This window comes from Narcine bancroftii, chromosome 1 (genome assembly GCF_036971445.1).
Source record: "Narcine bancroftii isolate sNarBan1 chromosome 1, sNarBan1.hap1, whole genome shotgun sequence".
In the NCBI taxonomy this organism is placed as follows: Eukaryota; Metazoa; Chordata; class Chondrichthyes; order Torpediniformes; family Narcinidae; genus Narcine; species Narcine bancroftii.
This window is the reverse complement of record NC_091469.1, coordinates 476,979,839-477,004,518: the sequence shown is the minus strand read 5'-3', so window position 1 is coordinate 477,004,518 and position 24,680 is coordinate 476,979,839. Positions and strand designations below refer to the sequence as shown.

Here is a 24,680-nt window from a genome sequence, read left to right as displayed (position 1 = left end):
TTCCACATCCAACCCATCATTTCAGCATCAATACCTTCTGAATCAGCCAACCATGAGGGACATTATCAAATGCCTTACTTAAGTCTATGTAGACAACATCCATGCCATATCCTAATCAACCTCTGTTTTATTTTTTGACAAAATAAATCAAAAAGCCCACTGAATATTCCTAATTTGACCACAACATTCAAAATGTGCACAATTCCTATCCAGAGGTATCCTCTCCATTAGTTTTCAACCAGTGATGCAAGGCCTACTAGCCTCTAGTTTTCTGGATCATCTCTATTTCCCTTTGAACAAACATAAAATATTTGCTACTCTGCAGTTCTCCAGGACCTCATCTTTTGGTGGTGAGGATAAAAGATCATTGTCAAGGCCCTAGCAATTTCATCACTTGCCTCTTTCAATAACCTGGATCATATCCCATCAGGCCATGAAGCAGACAGCTTAATCATCTCAAAAATTCCAGTGCAAACTCTTTCTTGATCTCAAAATACCCTTCTCCACACCATGTCTCTATCACTATCCTCTATGTCTCTTCCTCCCCAATAGGCCAGGCAGATCAACAATCATGTTATTAAAGGACAGAAGCATATGGCTTCTAATTCATAGTCATACTATTGCATTAAAATCCAAAATGTTCTGAACACCAGAAACTGCCAGCAGAAAGATACAAGAAATAAAGATTATAGAAAATGTGTGAGGTTGGGGAAGGGATGGAAATAAGGTTCTGGAATAAATAAAAGATTAGGATTTTAAAATTGACAATTAAATTGAGCTACATCATGTATTCCTGTCCTCTTCCTGCTGAGAAATTCATTCTGCCAAGCTAAACATTTGGAGGCACCGTGGTTTGTGGACTTCATCCATTACCAAAAGTATCTGTGTCAGAATGCAGGAGAACAAAGCTAATAGACTAGGTTTCTGGTACATCACCACCAACACAAGGTTTAAACCTATTTGACCTTATCCTCACTAATTTACCTATGCAGACACATTTACCTATTTGACAATGGTAGATGTAACAACTGCACAGACCTTAGATGATGAAATACCAACCTAGAGAAACTGAAATACATGCTAATCAAGAAAAGCAGCAACATGCAATAATTGGAATTGTGATTGTACTACCATTGGATCAGCTCTACAGTATTACATTTCTAATCATGAATAGTGGTGGGCAACAAACAAAACAGCATTAAGGAAGCTCCAAGACCATCTCCATCCTCAATTACATCTAGAGCCACCATGTTCAGGTAGAAGTGTGAAACATATTATTCATCTTTTCTTCTTTCCCCATGATTACAGTAACCAGTGCTCAGCAAAAACAACAAACTACAGGGCAAGACATCATACCAGCTCTAATGTTGAAGAACAGTACTCTCAAACCAGCTGGGATTCCAGCCATGTATTCCAGTAGAGTTAACATCTAGAAGTGGAAAACCTGTCCCGGGGCATCAAAAAGGTAAAATATTCCAAAGGTCAGAGTCACATCTCACCAAAAGGAAGATAAAGGCAGTTGTTGGAGAATTCATCATCAGGCCATGCTTGCAGCAGTCATACTTATAGCAATCATACTTGTGCAGTTATTTGAGCAAGTTAATGCAATATCAGGGTCTACATGCTAGAATAGAGGAATAGACCAGCTGGCCTGTTAAACTTGCCCCGCCATTCTTCTCTCCTTACCCAGTTCTACTCAACTACTCCAAAAACTATGTTAAAGCAGTTGAACGTCAAGGAAAGATTTCCTCTTGCTAGAGATACTTATTGCATTGCACTTTTGTTTGAATAACAGCTTAAACCTAAACATTAAAATGACCATCAATTATGTCCTCTCCATGAGCATTATTGCAACTAGGACATACAAAGAACCATGCAGTAATGTCTTTCAGCAGAGATAATTTCCTTAAAATAATCATGATCCTTTATGTTAAGTATAACTCCATTTCTAGTAGTTTTCATGAACAGAATTTACCATGGCAGATTGATATCAGTGATGAAATGGTGCAACAATGTTGTAACAAGTTTAGCTATCAAATTCAATTTCTAGAACACTCCTGCAACTACAACTGGAATGTTGCATGCAGAGCACTCAGCGGTTTCCCAGAATTAAATAGTGAATTCAGCTGAAACTAGTTTCAGTGGTGACAAGGGTCTCACTGTGAAACGGTTCCTCTGCTCATCTTGGACGAAAGATGCCTCAGCTTCATTTGCTAAATTCTAATATAGTTTCTTCCATCCTCAAAGATTCCTGTTACTTATTGAACTATTCATTCACTACCATTCTTTTTTTTAAATTTTTTATTTTTCACACTATGAACCATAGTGACCAAAATACACAAACATTTCCCTCTTGAGGAGTCACGTGATGGAGTAGTGGCCGGTCAGGGAATTCCAGCCCTCTCCCGAAAAGTTAAAAAAAACCACACAAAGCACAAAGGTACAAGATTAAAATTTATAATAAAGTAAAAATAAATGTGAGAAGAAAATGGCAGCGAAGAGAGAAAAGTCGAAAACAACGGGAAGAAAAGAGGAAGAAAGAATGTCGGAAGAAGAAGGTGAAGGCCTTACCTGTCCGAAGAGGCCCGCCGCGGAGAGAGAGGCCCGCTCCCGCAGGTCAGTGGAGGTCCCGGGCTCGGGACTACAAAAATGGCTCGCAGAGCCGAGTAAAAGTGCGCAACCGCGCATGAAAAAAAACACACTGACGGGAGGGGGGAACAGCTGCGGAGTCGATCTCCACAGCTGAGAGAGACACCTGCAGCACAGCAGCAGGTGCAGAACACAGACAATAACGACAACAAGAAAGAAGAGGGTAAAAAGAAAACAAGGAAACAACAGATGGTCAATCCAGAGGAAGAAGAAGAAGAAGAGCAGAAAGAAATGGAAGAAGAGGAGAAAGGCAAGACAATGGATATTTCTTTTTTAAAAGAATATATGGAATCAGTGAAAGAATGGCAATTACAAGAATTTAATGAGATAAAAAGAAGAATTAAGAATGCAGAAGAAAAAATGGACAAAATGGAAATGACCATGTCAGAGATAGGAAAAAGAGTGGAAAATATGGAAGAATGAGAAATAATTGTAGAAATGGAAGTAGAGAAATTAAAAGAGAAATTAGAAGAATCTAATAAAAAAGTTAAAGAGGCACATAAGCTGTTAGCTCAGAAGATAGATATAATAGAAAACTATAATAGAAGAAATAATATAAAGATAGTGGGCCTTAAGGAAGATGAAGAAGGCAAGAATTTGAGAGAATTTATAAAAGGTTGGATCCCCAGGGTCCTAGGAAGACCAGAATTACAGGAAGAAATGGAAATAGAGAGGGCACATAGAACATTAGCCCCGAAACCACAACCGCAGCAAAAACCAAGATCCATTTTAGTAAAATTCTTAAGATATACAACAAGAGAAAATATATTGGAGAAAGCAATGAAGAAAGTAAGAGAAGACAAAAAGCCACTGGAATACAAAGGTCAAAAAATTTTTTTCTATCCACGCATAAGTTTTGAACTCCTGAAGAAGAGGAAGGAGTTCAATACAGCAAAAACGATCTTATGGAAAAAAGGATATAAATTTATGTTAAAGTACCCAGCGGTACTTAAAATAGTTATTCCAGGGCAACAAAACAGACTATTCTCGGATCCAGAGGAAGCAAGGAAATTTGCAGAACAACTACAAAACAAGCAGAGAGATGAAGACATGTAATGAGTAAAAATGACCACGATCTATATGTATGTGTGTAAAGAGGTATATATGTGTGTGTGTATATATATATATATATATATATATATATATATATATAGTGTGTATACATGAATGTATCCGTATTTAGAGGAAAATATATAGAGTATAGATAAGAATTAATAAGGGAGGGAAAGGGAATAGAGGGAATAAGGAGGGAATTAAAAGAGTGACCTTTGTTACATATGAAAATTGAAATCTTTTCTTGGGGGGGCTGGGTGGGGAGGAGTTACGGTCACTACAAAATCAGTTGACGTTTGCGAGTGAATTCGCAAATCCAAATGGAGAGGGGAGATGTGGTTGCCCGACAAGGGATAAAGGGCAACTCAGGAGGGGGAGGGGAGAATGGGGTTAAAGAAGTTTTATATAGGAGAATAAGGAAAATGTTTGATGTCTTATAAAGTGTTCAAAACAAGAAAGCAGAAATGGATAAGAAGGAAAGGTGATGATGGAGAAACGGAAAGGGAAAATAAACAAAATATGAAATGGCTACGCTGAACTATATGACTTTAAATATTAACGGAATACATAACCAAATTAAAAGGAAGAAACTGCTAAATTTACTGAAAAAAGAAAAAATTGATATAGCATTTGTGCAAGAAACACATTTAACTGAATTGGAGCACAAGAAATTAAAGAAAGATTGGGTAGGACATGTAACAGCAGCGTCGTATAATTCAAAAGCAAGAGGAGTAGCTATATTAATTAGTAAAAATGTGCCAATTAAAATAGAAGAGGAAATAATAGATCCAGCAGGGAGATATGTAATGATAAAATGTCAGATATATTCGGAGTTTTGGAATCTACTCAATGTATATTCACCTAACGAAGAAGATCAAAAGTTTATGCAAGATATTTTTTTGAAGATAGCAGATACGCAAGGGAACATATTAATAGGAAGGGATTTCAACCTGAATTTGGATTCAAATATGGACAAAACTGGGAAAAAAATTAACAGAAAGAACAAAGTAACCAAATTTATAATTAAAATCGATGGAAGAAATGCAACTTTTGGATATATGGAGGAAGCAACACCCAAATGAAAAGGAATATTCATATTACTCGGGTAGACATAAAACATACTCAAGAATAGACCTATTTTTGTTATCAGCTTGTATGCAAGATAGAGCAAGAAAAACAGAATATAAAGCTAGAATATTATCGGACCATTCACCCTTGATGTTGACAATAGAGTTAGAGGACATCCCTCCAAGAATGTATAGATGGAGATTAAACTCCATGCTACTTAAAAGACAGGATTTTAGAGAATTCATTGAAAGGCAAATTAAAATGTACTTTGAAATAAATACGGAATCAGTGAAAGATAAGTTTATACTATGGGATGCAATGAAAGCGTTCATTAGAGGGCAAATAATAAGTTATGTAACCAAGATGAAGAAAGACTATAATCAGGAAACAGAGCAGTTGGAAAGGGAAATAGTAAATATAGAAAAAGAATTAGCAATGAAGGATTGGAAAGACTTACCATTAACACTAATAGGAAGGATAAACTGTATTAAAATGAACATTTTCCCAAGGATATTATACCTATTTCAGGCATTGCCAATGCACTTGACAGAGAAATTCTTCAAGGAGTTAAAGAAAATAATAAGGAAATTTTTATGGAAGGGGGGAAACCGAGGATAGCACTAGATAAATTAACAGAATGGTATAAACAAGGAGGCTTACAACTGCCAAACTTTAAAAATTATTATAGAGCCGCACAATTAAGATACCTATCAGATTTTTATCAAACAAGGGAAAAACCAGATTGGACTAGATTAGAATTAGATAAAATAGGGGAAAAGATACCTGAACACATATATAAATGGGACAAAAAAATTGGTACAACGTAGGAGTTCTCCAGTTTTACATCATCTACTCAATATTTGGAAAAAGATTCATGTAGAAAGGAATAAAACAAATTACCAATTACCAAAAGTAACATTGACGCAAAACCAGTTACTCCCTTTTACAATAGATAACCTTTCCTTTAGAGAATGGGAGAAAAAAGGGATCAAAAGAATAGAAAATTGTTTTTCAGGAAATAGATTATTATCCTTTGAACAAATGAAAGATAAATACAATATAACTCAAAGATACAGTGCTGGCATATTACCAATTGAGATCCTACTTGAAGGACAAATTAGGAAGCAGCCTGAGGTTACCAGAGGGAAGTAACTTTGAATATGTGATTACAGATACAATGATAATCAAAAGATTTATAACAAATATGTATATTAAACTGCAAGAAAAGGAGAATGAGGAAACAAATGGTAAAACTAAACAAAAATGGGAAGATTTAAATATAAAGATAAAAAAGGAAACATGGGAGAAGTTATGTTCTGGAACGATGAGAAATACAATAAATACGAGGTTACGTATGATACAATATAACTCGATACACAGACTATACATTACACCTCAAAAGTTAAATAAATGGGACCCAACAGTATCTGATAGATGTTTTCGATGTAAAAAAGAAATGGGAACAACAATTCATGCAATCTGGACATGTGAGAAAGTAGAAAAATTTTGGGAAGATCTAAACCAAATATTAAATAAAATTACAGAAAACAATATACCAAAAAATCCAGAGATCTTCCTCCTAAGTAACATAAAAAACAAAGAATTTGGAATTGATTTGGATGGTGCACAAAATAGATTTGTTAAGATAGCTCTAGCCATAGCAAAAAAATGTATTATGTCAACCTGGAAATTGAAGATAATTTGAAAATACAACAATGGTATATAGAAATGAATAAATGTATTCCATTAGAAAAAATAACATATAGTTTAAGAAATAATATGGAAATATTTGAAGAAATATGGAAGCCTTACATGAAACACAATAGAGAAAACCTACCGAGGACATTCACTACCTAAATTAACGAAAGGAGAAGGAAATGAAAAGAATTGACTCAGTGGAATTTCTTGTTTATTTTTATTGAGTGACAACATTGTTTGACTGGTTTAATGTATCTTAGATTTTGTACTTTAAATGGATGGGCGGGGGAGGTAGGGAGGGTGGGAAGGTAGGGAGGGTGGGAAGGTAGGGAGGGTGGGAAGGTAGGGAGGGTGGGAAGGTAGGGAGGGTGGGAAGGTAGGGAGGGTGGGAAGGTAGGGAGGGTGGGAAGGTAGGGAGGGTGGGAAGGTAGGGAGGGTGGGAAGGTAGGGAGGGTGGGAAGGTAGGGAGGGTGGGAAGGTAGGGAGGGTGGGAAGGTAGGGAGGGTGGGAAGGTAGGGAGGGTGGGAAGGTAGGGAGGGTGGGAAGGTAGGGAGGGTGGGAAGGTAGGGAGGGTGGGAAGGTAGGGAGGGTGGGAAGGTAGGGAGGGTGGGAAGGTAGGGAGGGTGGGAAGGTAGGGAGGGTGGGAAGGTAGGGAGGGTGGGAAGGTAGGGAGGGTGGGAAGGTAGGGAGGGTGGGAAGGTGGGGAGGGTGGGAAGGTAGGGAGGGTGGGAAGGTAGGGAGGGTGGGAAGGTGGGGAGGGTGGGAAGGTGGGGAGGGTGGGAAGGTAGGGAGGGTGGGAAGGTAGGGAGGGTGGGAAGGTAGGGAGGGTGGGAAGGTAGGGAGGGTGGGAAGGTAGGGAGGGTGGGAAGGTAGGGAGGGTGGGAAGGTAGGGAGGGTGGGAAGGTAGGGAGGGTGGGAAGGTAGGGAGGGTGGGAAGGTAGGGAGGGTGGGAAGGTAGGGAGGGTGGGAAGGTAGGGAGGGTGGGAAGGTAGGGAGGGTGGGAAGGTAGGGAGGGTGGGAAGGTAGGGAGGGTGGGATGGGAGGAGGGAGGGGGGAGAAAATGACACTGTATATATTTGAAAAGGAAAATGTATATTCAATGTGGTTTATGGTGTGAAAAATAAAAAATTTAAAAAAAAAACATTTCCCTCTTGAATATACACAGTGTCATTTTCTCCCTTTTTCCCCCCTCCCCACCCACTAAACGTTCAACATAGATGATACATTAAACCCATTAAACAATGTCATCACACAATGAAAATAAACAAGAAAATTGTGTCATCTACTTTTACACACTGGGTCAGATCATTTCATTTTCTTCTCATTCTGTCACTTTAGGGGGTGGAGGTCCGCGGTAGGACTTCTCTGTTGTGTTCCATGTACGGTTCCCAAATTCTTGACTGCAGAGTTTTGGCATGCCGATTATAAAAATCACATGGCTGACTCATTGACACGTTGCAAATTCAACAGATTGGCAACTTTTTGTTTGGTATGTCTGGAACTGCTCCTGCCATGTCCATCAACATGCATTGAATCTTGGCTGATACACTGACTTCTTCAGAAAATAAAGTTAATTTTTGGCATTTCGTTCCTATAGATTTTAAGGAGGTTAATCTGCTTATATTCGTGACAAATGCCAATGGCATAACACTTGCCTTGACTGTTAAGCTTAAATTGCAAAATATAGAGGAAGATGACTATCAAATCCATTGCTTCAATTTACATGGGAGAAACATCTAGCTATTGCATGAGAAAACTACTTTAATTAAGCTATACCATTGCCAGAGAGAAGGGAATGAATGATCCAAATCACTGAAAAACTTCAGAAAGGCAAATAGATGAAACTACAAAACCCACTCTCCCTTATGAGAAGCTGCCATATCCTATATTATTACATTTCAGTGTTGAACACAAGTATTCTTTGAAGTTCTACAATTTAATGACACACCACATGCTTATTGGAGAGATAGAAATTAGATCCTGCTCTTCATTTTAATTCACAGCATCATCTGTATTGCACAGCAAGAACAGAAACTGTATGGTACAGTGAACCATAATTTAAAAAATTAATTTTAAAAAATTAGACATACAGCATGGTAACAGGCCATTTCGTCCACAAGCCCATGCCATCCAATTTACCTACACCCCCCAGTACATTTCGAATGGTGGGAGGAAACTGAAACCCCAGGAGAAAACCAACACAGTCACAGGGAGAATGTACAAACTCCACGATTGCTGGCACTATAAAGGTGTTGCACTAACCACTACCTTAACTGTGCCGCCCAAAATCATTAACTCCATATATTAACAATGAGAATCAAAATCACAGATATACAAGACAGGGTAAACATTGCCCAGCAAATATATTTTGTATACAATTATAGACTCTGCACACATTTTCACAAAACAAACCAAAATACAAATTTTCATCATATTCAAGGATGAATTTTAGTAAACCTATTTCTCAACTTCAGATAATGTAAAAAACAAATCTCACATCCTTCAATCTATTTTCCAAACATAATTTCATACTTTATTGCAAGAACCATGAAACAAGACAGAGTATACAAAAAGCTCCATTTTGTTTCTAGCTGGATACTGTCTGAGCTCTCTGTCTTCTTGGGCACAGTTGCCCTGCACTATTTTATCCAAAAATGAGCTTCATCAGTAAATTAAACTTGCAGATCCAATTCCGATACTGATCTTTCTGAATTGGTAAATGCAATTGTAATTTCTGAATAACTGTGGATGTGATTTATCAATATAGACAATGGCTTAACTCTGGCCCCACTGAATCCATACCAAATACTCAACACCATTGGACTGGTGGTGGCCCCATAAAGAATTCCCTGTGAGTCAACAGGTTTCAGGTTGCTTAAGAAACAAGCTGAGCAATGCAAAAATGTTTTTTTTTACTCTGTTTTTTAAAAATCTGATACACATAGGTGCACAATAAGAATCAGAAAACACAGCCCAGAAATATCCATATTTTGCTAAGGTCCATCTGGCCAAGCTAGTTCTTCACAGCATCAATAGCCGCTTTCAGGTGGCCAGAATACCCCGATGTAAAGCCGCCCATTCTACCTGAATGCGGCTGTCGGGAAGCCACCTGAAAATGGAAAACCCAGCCCCAAGGAGTACTTACCGAACCCTCCTCAGGGAGGTATATTCTCCGCTTCTAAGCAGTCGCCAAGGCACCTGAAAGCAGCAGCGGCTGCTAGGGGGCTGGCTGACATCGCACTGACGTCGTAAGCCTGAGACGCTTTGGCGCAATTTTTGAAAAATTGGAGAGTATGCAGGCTCAGCATTACCGGTACAGTCACATTTTTTCGGTACGTTAGAGGCATTTCTCTTCTCTGCTCCGGGCCCGCCATGATCCTGTGCTCCTTTCTGCTTCGACACGCTGCAAATGACGTCACGACAGCGGGCGGAACTACGGCCACAGTCGATAGGAGCTGACGTTCGCTCCAAGGCGCCTCTCCTGCAGCTGGCTCTTTCAGGTGCCAGAACAGCGCCTTCAGCGCTGCCACCTGAACGTCGATTCAAACACACCCGCAGCCGCTTCTGCAGGCACATTCTCTGAGCAACTGCACCTGAAAGCGGCTAATGTCATCAATATTTGCAATCCTCTACACCGATTTTGAAATTTTAGATAGATGAACATAAACTGCCAAGAAAGAGTTATCTCATTCTTTAGCATCACCAATTACTTTCTATTCTCTTTAGCTTCTTGTCTTGCAGTAAGGGAGAATTGTGAATATCTCACTCATAATTACAAAACCAACCAACTGCCAGTGCATTCATACCAATCCTGAGAACAATCTAGCAGGTTCCTGCCACCCAATAGTCTTGACTGTTTATTTTAACATTCAAAAGGCATTGTGCAAGATGCCCCTACTACCCCTTGCAGTGCCTTCCAGACCTGAACAATTTGCTGCTTGAAAACATTCCTCATGGTTTGTTCTTTTGCCTATCGCTCATTGTCTCTATTAGTGGGAATAGTTTCTTGCTATCAATTCATGAATTCAAATCCTTCCACATTCACTCAACTTCTTCTGCTCCAAGGAGGACAACCCCAAATTCTGTCAGACACAGAATTTTAAATGTTTATTTGTCACATTACATCTGGTACAATGAGAAGGGTTACAGAAACAGACACTTCAGCCAAATTTGTCCATGCCAACAAAGTTGTCCACCTAAGCGAGCACCATTTGCCAACTTTGGTCCATTTCTATCTAGACCTTTCCTATCCATTTACCTTTTTAAATGTCTTTTGAACATATTAACTGCTTCTCCCTCTAGAACCTCATCCAGCAGCTCATTCCATAAATCTATGCCTGCCCCTCATGTACAAGATCAACCCTCGGTCACCTTCCTTGGAGAAAGGTCTGTCTATCCAGTCTCTTCTTTTAACCTGAGCTCTGTAGGCCCCAGACTATCCAGTCTCTCCTTATAACCCGAGCTCTGGAGGCTCAGTATCAGAACTGCATACAATATTTCAAGGTCTTACAAAGATTTCATACAGTTAAACACTTACTGCCCTACCCGAAGGCAAGCATGCCAAATGTCATCTTGCCACATCACCATTTTAGTTTTGTTCTATTTCGTAACACAAGATGATCATTTGGCGCATGGAATCTCTTCTTTTATCTGTCCCATTCTACCACTTGTTTTGAAAACCTCTTTCCCTCCACTTCTACCAGCCACCCTTCACAGCAGACAATTTATAGTAGACAACCTACAAAGCATCACATCTATGGAAGTGGGAGAAAATCAGGGCGGCCAAAGGAAACTCAGGCACCACATCTATGGGAAGTGGGAGAAAATCAGAGTGGTCAAAGGAATCTCAGGCACTAAGAGAACATGCAAGCTCACTAGGAATCAGGTTCGAACCTGGGTCCCAGGCTGAGTCAGCAGCACCACCTGCTGCACCACTGTGCTATCCTCTCAGCTATTTTCTTTCTATGCAGCTGTTTTTATTCCTTGGCCATCATCTTGATAAGATTACCCTTCTCAGCTTTATTGCCATCTACTCTCTTTAAAGAAAGAAATTCTGTTAGTGAAGCAGAATTTCCCTTCCATAAATCCATTTTGGCTTTTTCTAATTCATCCACTCTAAATCAAGTGTCTTCAAATTCTGTCCTCAATTGCTTCCAGAATATGCCCCAATACAAAGATTAAACTGGCTGGTATCTTGTTTTGTGTCTGTCTTCAAATTGTTGTTTGAACACAAGTGAATAATTTGCTATCAGACATCCCTGAATCTATAACTGTTTAGAGGATACACAGTTTGAATATTAGATGAACCAGAAAAATGAGAATTTTGTTTTGGACAACCTGATCAGTATGAATAATATTGTATTAATCACATGTGAGTATTTCCTATTCATCATAAATAATGATAATTTCACCTCTCAGAATATGCAGTTAAGCTTATGTAGTGAACACAGTAAATAAAATGCAATTATTGATGTTAGCATCAGCTATCAAACCATAGAACCAGTTACATCTCATGTCTAAAATTATCTTCATTTCAAATCTCTCCACATATTCAGTTTTACCTTCTCCCAAAACACACATGCCCATCCTTCATATTCTTGAGTTTTGGCTCCATTGTTGATGGCAACTGAGGTTTCTGCTATCAAGGCCCTAATCTATGGAATTATGGCAGCCTGTCGCCGCAGCGATTGAGCCAGCACCGCAGGCCAAAAGCCAGAAGCCCACAGAGAAGCAGTGATGGCCCCAACAAACGAACCAGCAGGTGAACAGCAAGGGCAGCTTAAAGGCCAGCGGCCCAAAATGGCACTGGTCTTGCTGCACAGCCAACAGACAGGGGCAGCATGTGGGGAAGAAGGGCATTAATATGCAGGAAAGTACCCACGTGCAGGATACCCACTTTTGTTATGCATGTTGTGACATCAGCCGAGGGAGGACCACAGCAGGAACAGTTCAAGTATAAAAGTCAGGCCTGAGCCCTCATAAAATTCAGAGCCAAACCTGACTACACTATGTGCATTTGTCTTCTTTCGAGTAGTGCGCAGCTACAATTGGTGACCCCAACGATTTAGACAGCATTTAAACCCAGCGATAAGCGAACAGGCAGCAGTCAATACAGTCGGTCTCAAGCTACCAACCTTCTAGATGGATCGACCCTGTGTGTGGTTTGGTCAGGCAGAGGCACAGCTCCAGATCCAGCAGATCACACAATCCACCCGGTACTACCACATGGTGAATGACCTGGACCAGGACACAACAGGTCAGATGGCCAACTTCATCCAGGAGCCCAATCTGAAGGCGCATACACCTCCTCCAAGGACTTGCTGATCAAGACCTTCGGACTCTCATGGCGTGAGAGAGGGGCATGTCTGCTCCACTTGGACACCGTACAGAGATCAGACGACGAGTACGCCAGGGACCTGACTGAGTTCCCTGCAGTGCTCACTCCACAGTTCACCACATGGGAGTACAGCACCAAATCCTGACCCAGGGCCCGCCATTTCACACAAGGGCAAGACGCCTTCCTCCGGAGTTGCTCCAGCTGGCAAAGGAGGAATTCAGGAAGCTGGAGGAGCTCGGCATCATACAGCGGTCAGACAGCCCATAGGCTTCTCCCCTGCACATGGTACCCAAAGCAACTGGGGGCTGAAGATCATGCAGCGACTACCGCCAGCTCAACGAGGCCGCAACACCGGATCGGTTCCCCGTGCTGCACATCTAGGACTTTGCGGCAAACCTGCACGGGGCAAGGATCTTCTTTAAGGTGGACCTTGTGCGGGGATATCATCAGATCCCGATGAGATCCCCCAAGACCACCATCATCACCCCGCTCAGCATCTTAGAATTCCTCTAAATGCCATTCAGGCTAAAGAATGCCGCAGCGACCTTCCAGCGACTCGTGGACGCAGAGAACCAAGACCTGGATGGCACTTTCGTGTGCCTGGATGACATCCTGGAGGCAAGCAGGAACCAACAGGAACATATGGCGCACCTCAGCAACCTCTACACCCGACTGAGCGAGTTCAGCCTGACGATCAACCCAGCCAAACGCCAGTTCAGATTGGAGGCCATCGACTTCCTGGGCCACAGGATAACCAGGGAAGGAGCCACACCGCTACCCAGTAAAGTGAAGGCCATCCAAAAGTTCCCCAGACCCAACACGACCAGGAGTTCGTGGGGATGATCAATTTCTATCACAGGTTCATCCCCTCAGCTGCTCAGATGATGCGGCCTTTGTTCGCCCAGATGGCAGGCAAGGAGAAAGACATCACCTGGATCGAGGAGTTGGTGGAAGTCTTCGTGAAGGCCAAGGAAGCCCTTGCCACTCTCCTGCAATATCCCAGGTCAGATGCTCCAATGGCCTGGACAGTGGATGCCTCAGGAACGGTGATCAGCAGAGTTCTGGAGCAGCAGTTCGAAGAAAGCTGGCGGCTGCCGACTTTCCTCAGCAAACATCTGGAGCCTCCAGAAGTGAAGTACAGAAGAGAGCTACAAGTGCTGTACTTAGCCATCTGCCACTTCAGGTACTTCCTAGAGGGCAGCTCCTTCACGGCCTTCACAGATCAAAAGCCACTGACTTTTTCTTTGGCTAAGATCACAGATCCCTGGTCTTACGTCTCTGAGTACACCACAGATGTAAGACACGTCTCCAGCAAGGACAATGTGGTGGCCAACTTGCTGTCCAGGCAAAGTATCTACGCGCTATGAAGGGGAGTGAACTTCATGGCACTGGTTGAGGCACAGCAGAAAAATGAGGAGATACCCCAATACAAGACTGCAACTCCAGGACATCCCACTCGGCACAGGTAACACCACCCTGCTGTGCAACATGGCCACCGGTCAGGTCAGATTCATCGTCCCGGGGGCTTGGAGACAACAGGTTTTCAACTCCATCCAAAGACTGGCTTACCCATCCATCAGGACTATGGTCTGGCTGCTGGCCAGCAAATACATGTGGGATGGATTGCAGAAACTGGTCAACAAGTGGGTGAAGGCATGCACGCAGTGCCATACAACCAAAGTACAGCAGCACATCAAAACCCCACCTCAGCACTTCGAGCCTGCAAAACAAAGGTTCGACCACATCCACATGGACATAGTAGGACCCTTGCAGGTATCCCAGATTTTCCACCATCTGTTCACGATGGTCAACCACTTCACCAGGTAGCCAGAAGCAGTCCCGCTGGCAGACACGTCCACAATCTTGTGCACCAGGGCCCTCATCTAGTCCTGGGTGGCACAGCTCGAGTCCCACATCACATCCGACAGGGGCTCAGTTCACCTCCAGTCTATAGTCCAATCTCACCAGCCTGTGGGATGTCCAGCTGTATCACACAAAAGCTTATCACCCACAGTCCAATGGGTTGATGGAGCGCATCCACAAGCACCTCAAAACCGCGCTCATGACCAGACTCCAAGGACCCAACTGGGTAAATGAGCTGCCATGGGTGCTCTTGGTTATCCGCATGAGGACCTCAACACCTCTTCAGCCAAACTCATCTACGGAGAATTTGTGCCATCCCCGGGTGGACAGCAGGATGACTCTGCAGCGTTCCTCAGCAAGCTAAGGGAAAGAGTTGGCAACCTGGTTCCGATTCCACCTTCCAGGCACAGACATGCGAGGGCCAACATACTCAGACTTGCAGGACTGTGAGTATGTTTTCATTCGCAGGGGTCCACATCGTCATCCGAATCAATAGGGTCAAGTTCCAGCTGGAGGTCTGAGACAAGATGGAGGTCTTCACCACAGACAGGCCTCAGGCAACCGAAGGCTGCAGTGACTTTGATCCGGTACACCAATGTCTATACCGCCGGTTCTGGGGGGGGGGTGTTGTGTTGTGGCCTGCCGCCGCAATTGAACCTGCACTCCGGGTGGCGAGTGCAACCAAAGACCAGTGCCCGCGCAATGGTACTAGCCCCAACAAGTGAACTGGTGGGTGAACGGTAAGGGCAGCTTTAAGGCCAGTGACACCAAAATGGCACTGGCCTTCTGCGCAGCCAACAGGGACAGCATGCGGAGAAGAAGGGCATGGTTATGCAGGAAATTACTCGATGCAGGAAACCCACTTTTCTTATGCATGTTGTGACATCAGCTAAGGGGGGCCATGGCAGGACAGTGCAAGTATAAAAGTTGGGCCTGAGCCCTAATAAAATTCCGAGCTTATCCTGACTACACTAAGTGTGTGTCTTCTTTCGAGTAGCGTGCGGCTACATTTATTAATTCTTCTACATATTCTACAAATATGTAAATAGCAAAAAGAAACTAAGAGACAAAATTGGTCCAATAGAGAATCAGAAAGGACAAATGTGTATGGAGCCAAAAGAGATGGGGGAGGTCCTGAACAATTTCTTTTCCTCAGTATTTACTGTGGAGAAGGATATTGAGCTGTGCAGGGTAAAGGAAGCAAAGGGGGTAAATATGGAGACTATAGTGGTTAAGAAAGAGGTAGTACTGGAGCTTTTGAAACATACAAAGGTGGATAAGTCTCTAGGTCCTGACAGGATTTTCCCCAGGACCTTGAGAGAAGATAATGGCAGAGATTTTTCAAATGTCATTAGAGACGAGTATAGTGCCGGAGGATTGGCGTGTTGTGCATGTGGTTCCTTTGTTCAAAAAGGGTTCGAAGAGCAAGCCTAGCAATTATCAGCCTGTAAGATTGACACCTGTGGTAGCTAAATTGATGGAAAGCGTTCTTAGAGATAGTATATATAAGTATATGGAGGGACAGGGTCTGATCAGGGACACTCAACACAGATTTGTGCGTGGAAGGTTGTGTTTGACCAATCTTGTTGAATTTTTTGAAGAGGTGACTAGGAACGTTAATGAGGGTAGAGCAGTGGATGTTGTCTATATGGACTTCAGTAAGGCCTTCGATAAGGTTCCGCATAGGAGGTTAGTTAGGACGGCTAATTTGGAGATAGTCAAATGGATTCAACAGTGGCTGGAAGGGTGCCAGAGAGTAGCAGTAGATAATTGTTTGTCAGGATGGAGGCCGGTGACCAGTGGTGTACCTCAGGGTTCGGTATTGGGACCATTGCAGTTTGTCATATATATTAATGATCTGGAGGATGGGGCAGTAAATTGGATTAGTAAATATGCAGATGATATTAAAATAGGGGGAATTGTGGATGATGAAGAGGGTTTTCAAAGATTGCAGAGGGATTCCTGCTTAGAGGAGTGGGCAGAAAGATGCCAGATGGAGTTTAATGCTGATAAGTGTGAGGTGCTTCATTTTGGAAAGATGAAAGACACAGATGCAAGACATATGTGGTAAATGGGAGGGCGTTGAAGAATGCAGTGGAGCAGAAAGATCTAGGAATAACAGTGCATTGTTCCCTGAAGGAAGGAGCGCACGTGGATAGGGTGGTGAAGAAGGCCTTTAGTATGCTTGCCTATATAAATCAGTGCATAGAATATAGGAGTTGGGAAGTAATGATGAAACTGTACAAGGCATTGGTGAGGCCAAATTTAGTGTACTGTGTGCAGTTCTGGTCACTGATTTATAGGAAGGGTATTAACAAGATAGAGAGAGTGCAGAGAAAATTTACAAAAATGTTGCCTGGGTTTCAGCATCTAGAATACACAAGGAAAGATTGAGCAAATTAGGTCTTTATTCCTTGGAACATAGAAGGCTGAGAGGCGATTTGATAGAGGTTTAAGATAATGAGAGGGATAGATAGAGTTGACGTTGAAAGGCTTTTCCCATTGAGAGTAGAAGAGATGGATACAAGAGGTCATGGGTTGAGAGTTGACGGGCAAAGGTTTAGGAACAACATGAGGGGAAACTTCTTTACTCAGAGTGGTTACTGTGTGGAATGGGTTTCCAGGGAAGGTGGTGGAGGCAGGGTCAATTTTGTCATTTAAGAAAGAGTGGATAAGTATATGGATGGGAGGGGGATGGAGGGATATGGGCAGAGTGCTGGTAAGTGGGATTAGAGGAGGGTACTTGGATCAGTGCGGACTAGAAGGGCCTGTTTCCATGCTGTATATGTTATATGGTTAAATATATCCATCCTTGGTGACACTCATTTAAAAACTCCCATCAATCTTTGTCTACATTGAAAGATCAAGATATGTGAACTCAAGCTCAGATTTAAATTTTGATAATGGTACTGTACCATAAAGTATTTAGCTGAATTGTTTAGATAAGGCAAGTTGCACAATGGAATGGACATCTAATTAAAATTGCCTAATAAATAGGCTGATTTATTTTATAAGTAGTCCATCACTGTAAAAAGAAATGGAATGGGACAAGGAGGGTCTCAGTACATAAACAAAACAAATCCATAGAGGCAAAACATTCGATTTGGTATGTCAATGGAACGTTGGCCTTTATTGCAAAAGAAGTGGAGCTATTTTACTCGGCACTGGAGCGACTACATCTGGGGTACTGCATATTGTTAAACCTCCATATTTAAGAACACAAAGCTATGCATTGAAGATAGTGCTGGGAAGGTTCATTGTGTTACTTCCTGAGATGATGAGGCTGAAAATAGATTTTCATTGGAGCGTTCAGAATAAGAGATTCTGTGGAGGAGTGACAGGAACATAAGATTCTGAAGGGAATTAAAAGGATGGATGCTGAAAGGATGATTACTTTTGGGTGAATAACTAGAAATGAGGAGGAAACCAGAATTTCAGAGTCAAGAGATGTCAATTTCAGAAGATGATGAATTAAAATTTTTTCCCTCAGAAAGTTAGGAATTGCTGGAATCATCTGCCCCAGAGACCTACTGAGGTGCAGTTATAAGAAGATCCAGCTGCGCTGGATGGGTCACGTCTCCAGAATGGAGGACCATCGCCTTCCCAAGATCGTGTTCTATGGCGAGCTCTCCACTGGCCACCGTGAGAGAGGTGCACCAAAGAAAAGGTACAAGGACTGCCTAAAGAAATCTCTTGGTGCCTGCCACATTGACCACCGCCAGTGGGCTGATAACGCCTCAAACCGTGCATCTTGGCGCCTCACAGTTTGGCGGGCAGCAACCTCCTTTGAAGAAGACCGCAGAGCCCACCTCACTGACAAAAGGCAAAGGAGGAAAAACCCAACACCCAACCCCAACCCACCAATTTTCCCTTGCAACCGCTGCAACCGTGTCTGCCTGTCCCGCATCGGACTGGTCAGCCACAAACGAGCCTGCAGCTGACGTGGACTTTTTACCCCCTCCATAAATCTTCGTCCGCGAAGCCAAGCCAAAGAAGAAGATAGACTGCAGGCATGTAACAATCAACAAAATGTGCCGATACATGAGCAGTCTAAAGGAAAGTGCAGGAATTTTTAGTCAATTCCTGTGCTGTTATTTTTGCTGCAGGACCTCTACTACTTTTTTTGGGGGGGAGGGGGGGGAAGCCTGCAGTCTAAATCGCACCGCAAAACTCACTTCATGAATTTGATATTTAGCTGATGACTCAGGCCACGTTGCTCCATGTAAAAGCACTGGGACTAACACACACCAAAACTTAAGGGGTGCAGTGTAACCGACCACAAGGTAATATTAATTTTTGTTAAATTTTTCACAGATTTTTTCCAACTTTGTTGTCTAAAAAAAAACACTATAGACTAGCACTCAATGCAGAGACAGATAGCAGGTTAAACTGCAAAGGGAATGAGGCAGTGTGGGGAGAGAACAGGAAAGTGATAGTTTTGACAAGATCTTAATGAATGACAAAGTGCACTTGTGAGGTTAATTAACCTAGTCATGTTTAGGTTCTAAGCAAAAAAGATTTTGTCATTCTCAATTTGCAATGATTTTTAAAAGTTTTAATATTATTTTCTAGGCACAACTTCAACAGAATTTCTAACTTTGCTATGCTAAAATACTTCAAATGGTTAACATTCGCCAAGCTAATGGTCAGAACACAAGAGCAAACCATCTGGCCTTTTGAGCCTTCTCCACCCTTCATCAAGATCATGGCTGATTAATTACAAAGCTATTTTTTATGCATAAGCCCCATTTCCTTGGATTGCCTTAATAGCTAAATATTTTACCACAAATGGGGGGGGGGGGGGGGAGAGAAATCAACAGTTAGTATGAATGTTACTTCATTCAAAATTGGGGAAGTGAGAATTTTTTTTTTTAAAGTTAGTTTTCTTAACAAGTAATTTCTCTACACTTAAAAACAAAATGCCAGCTGTTTAGTGGTTCTATTCAAAATTATAATCATTTCACATTTTATGCTGAAAGTTCATTTTTCCAAATGATGGCTCAGATTCATGTAATTTTAAACAAGTGATACAAACTAGCCAGGAAAAAAAACCTAACTCACAGGATGCAGTTAGACATACTAAGATCTGAATATGCTGGAAAATTCCAGATTCTTTGGAGGGCTGGGGAGTGGAGAGAGAGAGAAAGAGAAAAATAGCTCACACTTCAGGTTTGTGACCTTTTACCAGAACTTTTAACAAAAGGTCATTGACCAGAAACATGAATTTTGTTTTTCCCTTTGCACATGTTGACCGATTTCTAGAATTTTCCGTCATTTCAAATTCCAGAACCAGCAGAGACTTATTTTTGGATTAAAATGGTATATAATAGCAGATAACTGACTATTACAGATAGCATGCATGCAACTCAGACTCCATTATAATATTACTCTTGGAAACATTTATTTTTAAATTCAGTTGAAGAATCGTGGCCTATTTGACGGTTTGGTTAAGAATTAGGAATTCCTGCAAAATTGAATTTTATTTAATATTGATTAGAGGTGTCAGTGTAAGAGATGGGACAAAGGTACTTCTGCATTCCTCAACTACATTTCAGCACAGACTAGAAGGGCCAAATGACCTGCCTTCTGTGCTGTGTTCCATGGTTGTATGTGTGGAATTTTAACTGCTGGGTGAGGCGATCTCGAATTTATAGGAAATTTATGGAAATTATTCATACATTTTACCTGACAACAATGGACACAAGTTCAGTGCATTTACTACAAATGATTGGTACACGTGCATGTCCCAAGACTAAGCAAAACAATTGAATGAAACAACATTTCTCGTGGGCAAAATCAACAACCGAAGTATCCTTCAGTATCCGACAGGCACAAAAATATAATTATCACTCCCAAAATAAAGCAGAGCTGATGAATTCTGAATCATTTGAAAGAGAAATATATCCCACAACCAAGCCATTCACCACTGTTGCAAGAAAATGCTTTTACAAGGAAGATTTTGTCCACCCCAACCATCAGGTTCAGTTCATTTTTTTTTTAAAAATGAAAATAAATAATTATCATACATCACCACAGCCTGGTTCTCTTCACTTCCCCCTCAAACAATACTAACTCTACAATAGCACTCTTCCAGATACCACACAAAGAATACACCTGATGACATCAAAAAAAAATTGTTGCTATTGTAAGGCCATAATAAAATGAAAAACTATGTTCCTATTGAAAAGTTTAATCTATTTCCATGTCACATTATATAACGAGGACAACAGATCATCGAATCTAGAACAGAATCTACACACAAGAAACCAGCAAGTCAAGCAACATCATGGGGGCAAAGGGTGCAAGTCAGGATGGACAGCATCTCCACAGATTCTGTTGGACCTGATGAGTTCTTCCAGCACCGCTTTTCTTCTAACTCTATTTCTATATTTTATTTTTAAGAGGTTCTTCATAACAGAACACAGATTCAAAGGCCTGCAAACCACAAATGTAATTCAGCATTGCTCTGCAAATCTACCAGCATTCTGCCAAATTAAGTACTCTGAAACACTTTCCAGAATGGACAATAAAAACGTTAAAGAGAGAACCATTTAAAAGGTATGCGCAATTTTAGCCAGATTAAGCCACTTTCCTAAAACAAAGCCAAACCAAAAGGAGAGAAACTCAAAGCGAGACAGGTCTCATTCTGCTGAGGCTCACTAAATATTTATTGGGGTTTTATCTGGAGTAGAAAAATCTGGAGGGTCAATTGCTCGCAGTACTGACCGAGGGCGTGGAATTTTTCACAGGAGAAATTCAGATCATCCCAATGAATCCAAGGCACTAGTCTGAAAATGACCAAGGAAAAATTACAGCCAATACTTATCGGTCAATCTGGCTCCTGCTTGCTGGACCACATCTTTCAGCCTTCTGAAAGCGAAGTGAGGTCCCAGTCTTTAAATTTGAAGTTCAGGCCATGATGGTCCCAATAGGCTTGTGATACGAGCAATAGCAGACCCAACCCCACTGAGGGATCACCGTGAACCATGAGGGGTTGAATGAGCTCCCGCAAGAGAAAGCGGCGAGGGGGAAATTGCCCACTGGAGGTGGAATCACCCCAACCCACCAAGTTCACAGCTGAAGCCACTGGGCCCCGCAGCAGCTCACGGTTAACTTACTTCGCACACAAGGGTCGGAAATTCGAAGGCTTTGCCCGAGGTGAGGGAAATGCAACTGTTCTGTCTGCACTCGGGCAGGAAAGAAGACGCAGCAGCCCCCCCAGCCCCAGCCCCCCAGCCCCTGGTCACAAGCGGACACGGACAGGGGGATCCGCCATGACTGGGCGGCCTCCACTTGGCAACTTGACCGCGCCGTTTGCGCACATCGGGGCTGGGGCCGCTTCCCCGCTGACACTCACCGCGGGGGGGGGGGGATTTTACAGCCACCCAAGGCCAAAGCGGGAGAAATCTAACTATATGTGAAGGGGGGGGGGGGGGGGCGGTGACAATTGACAGCTTCTCAGGGGTCGCTTCCCGGCTTTGTCTTCACACACGTCCCGCCGACTCCCCCAGCCCACCCACCCTCATGGGCTGCTCGGTTTATTTCTTAAAAGATGCACGCTCTGATATTTCGCACCCCCCCCCCACGAACAGCTTCTTCCTCTTCCATCAACTCCTCCCCTTCCAACTCGTTCAAAAATAAATTCTTTGACGTGCAACCCAAGATAAAGTGCTCAATTCGAACGGGGCACATCTTCACCCTGGTTGACGATTTCCTCACCCCCCCACCCCCGACACCCCTTACCCCCACCCCCTACACCCCCCCCTAGCCCCCCTACCCCCCCCTTACCCTACCCCCCCCTTAGCCCCTACACCCCCCCCCCTTAGCCCTACAACCCCCCCTTAGCCCCTACACCCCCCCCTTAGCCCTACACCCCCCCCTTAGCCCCTACACCCCCCCCTTAGCCCCTACACCCCCCCTTAGCCCCTACACCCCCCCCTTAGCCCCTACACCCCCCCTTAGCCCCTACACCCCCCCTTAGCCCCTACACCCCCCCCCCTTAGCCCCTACACCCCCCCCTTAGCCCCTACACCCCCCCCCTTAGCCCCTACACCCCCCCTTAGCCCCTACACCCCCCCCCTTAGCCCCTACACCCCCCCCTTAGCCCTACACCCCCCCCCTTAGCCCCTACACCCCCCCCCTTAGCCCCTACACCCCCCCCTTAGCCCCTACAACCCCCCCCCTTAGCCCCTACACCCCCCCCCTTAGCCCTACACCCCCCCCCCTTAGCCCCTACACCCCCCCCTTAGCCCCTACACCCCCCCTTAGCCCCTACAACCCCCCCCCCTTAGCCCCTACACCCCCCCTTAGCCCCTACACCCCCCCTTAGCCCCTACACCCCCCCTTAGCCCCTACACCCCCCCTTAGCCCCTACACCCCCCCCTTAGCCCTCCTACACCCCCCCTTAGCCCCTACACCCCCCCTTAGCCCATACACCCCCCCCTTAGCCCTACACCCCCCCCTTAGCCCCTACACCCCCCCCTTAGCTCCTTGCCCTACACCCCCCCCTTAGCCCCTACACCCCCCCCTTAGCCCCTACACCCCCCCTTAGCCCCTACACCCCCCCCTTAGCCCCTACACCCCCCCCTAGCCCTTAGCCCCTACACCCCCCCTTAGCCCTACACCCCCCCTTAGCCCCTACACCCCCCCTTAGCCCCTACACCCCCCCCTTAGCCCCTACACCCCCCCTTAGCCCCTACACCCCCCCTTAGCCCCTACACCCCCCCTTAGCCCCTACACCCCCTTAGCCCCTACACCCCTTAGCCCCTACACCCCTTAGCCCCTACACCCCTTAGCCCCTACACCCCTTAGCCCCTACACCCCTTAGCCCCTACACCCCTTAGCCCCTACACCCCTTAGCCCCTACACCCCTTAGCCCCTACACCCCTTAGCCCCTACACCCCTTAGCCCCTACACCCCTTAGCCCCTACACCCCTTAGCCCCTACACCCCTTAGCCCCTACACCCCTTAGCCCCTACACCCCTTAGCCCTACACCCCTTAGCCCCTACACCCCTTAGCCCCTACACCCCTTACCCCCCCCTACCTCTCTCTCTCTCACAAAGTCAACAAAATGGTGACAAATAAGTCATCAGTTCTCACGGCATCGTTTCTCCAAAAAGTGCAAGGTCATCTCGAGGGGGGGGGCAGTATTGGGAGAGGGGTGGGGTCCCAATCATGTCACCTTCGACTCTTCCCCCCCCCCCTCCCCCCTTCCAACTCTCGTCAACAAAATTATTTGGGGGGGGGAGGGGGATTAACAAATGCGAGCCCTTTTCAGAAGTAAAATCTAGGTCGATATCAGTCGTAAAGCTTTTTTCGGGGGGGGGGGTTAATTAAGGCTTGCAAACTGTGACTGAGCAAGTTGCACAATGGCGCCCGGACCGACCCCCCCCCCCCCTCCTCCCTTCCCCTCCCCGACTCTGCAATGGCCCGACAGGGAGACGAGGCCACGCCACCTAAAACCCAGCACCATTGAGAACAACAAAAATCTCTTTTTCCCCCCCAAAAACTTCACCTTCTTCACAATAAAAGAATAACTCACCTTCTGAATCCTAGAAGCGCGGAGTTTTCGTGCTCATGACCTCTACTGTCATCGGGGTAAACGGCGCTTGCTTCGGTTTGAGAGACAAATAAAACAATCCCCCCCCCCCCACCTTCCCCTCCCCTCCCCTCCCCTCCCCCCTTCTCTCTTCTTTCAGGAAGAAATAAAAAGCTCCCGTGGCTTTTCCGCTGAACAGTAAACAAGTTTCTGGTCTAATCTGATCAGATTGGCGGCCACCAGAAATTTTATCCTGAATCTACGAGGTTTTATTTTCTTCACCCCCCCCCCCTCTCTCTCTCCCTCCCTCCTTTATTCTCTCTCTCCCCCCCTCCCTCCCTCCTCCCTCCTTTATTCTCTCTCTCCCCCCCTCCCTCCCTCCCTCCTTTATTCTCTCTCTCTCTCTAATCTTCTCTTGCCACGTCCCCACGCACAACAACAACACACACCAAACCCCCCCCCCCCCCCCGCTT

At 44.1% G+C, this 24,680-nt stretch overlaps 1 protein-coding gene across 19 annotated transcripts in view; it reads right to left on the bottom strand.

Annotated features, from left to right (window-relative positions):
- Positions 1–24,473, bottom strand: part of kmt2ca (lysine (K)-specific methyltransferase 2Ca) — a 495,715-nt gene extending 471,242 nt beyond the window's left edge. For 14 of the 19 annotated variants that reach the window (XM_069914813.1, XM_069914810.1, XM_069914816.1 and 11 more), the window contains exon 1: positions 24,211–24,472. The gene's annotated coding sequence lies outside the window, so the exon portion shown is untranslated. Of the gene's footprint in view, positions 1–21,394; positions 21,457–21,786; positions 21,882–23,712; positions 23,996–24,210 lie in introns of those variants that run through there. The other 5 variants (XM_069914812.1, XM_069914823.1, XM_069914824.1 and 2 more) reach the window with 5 other exon arrangements.
- Between the last annotated feature and the right edge of the window lie 207 nt (positions 24,474–24,680).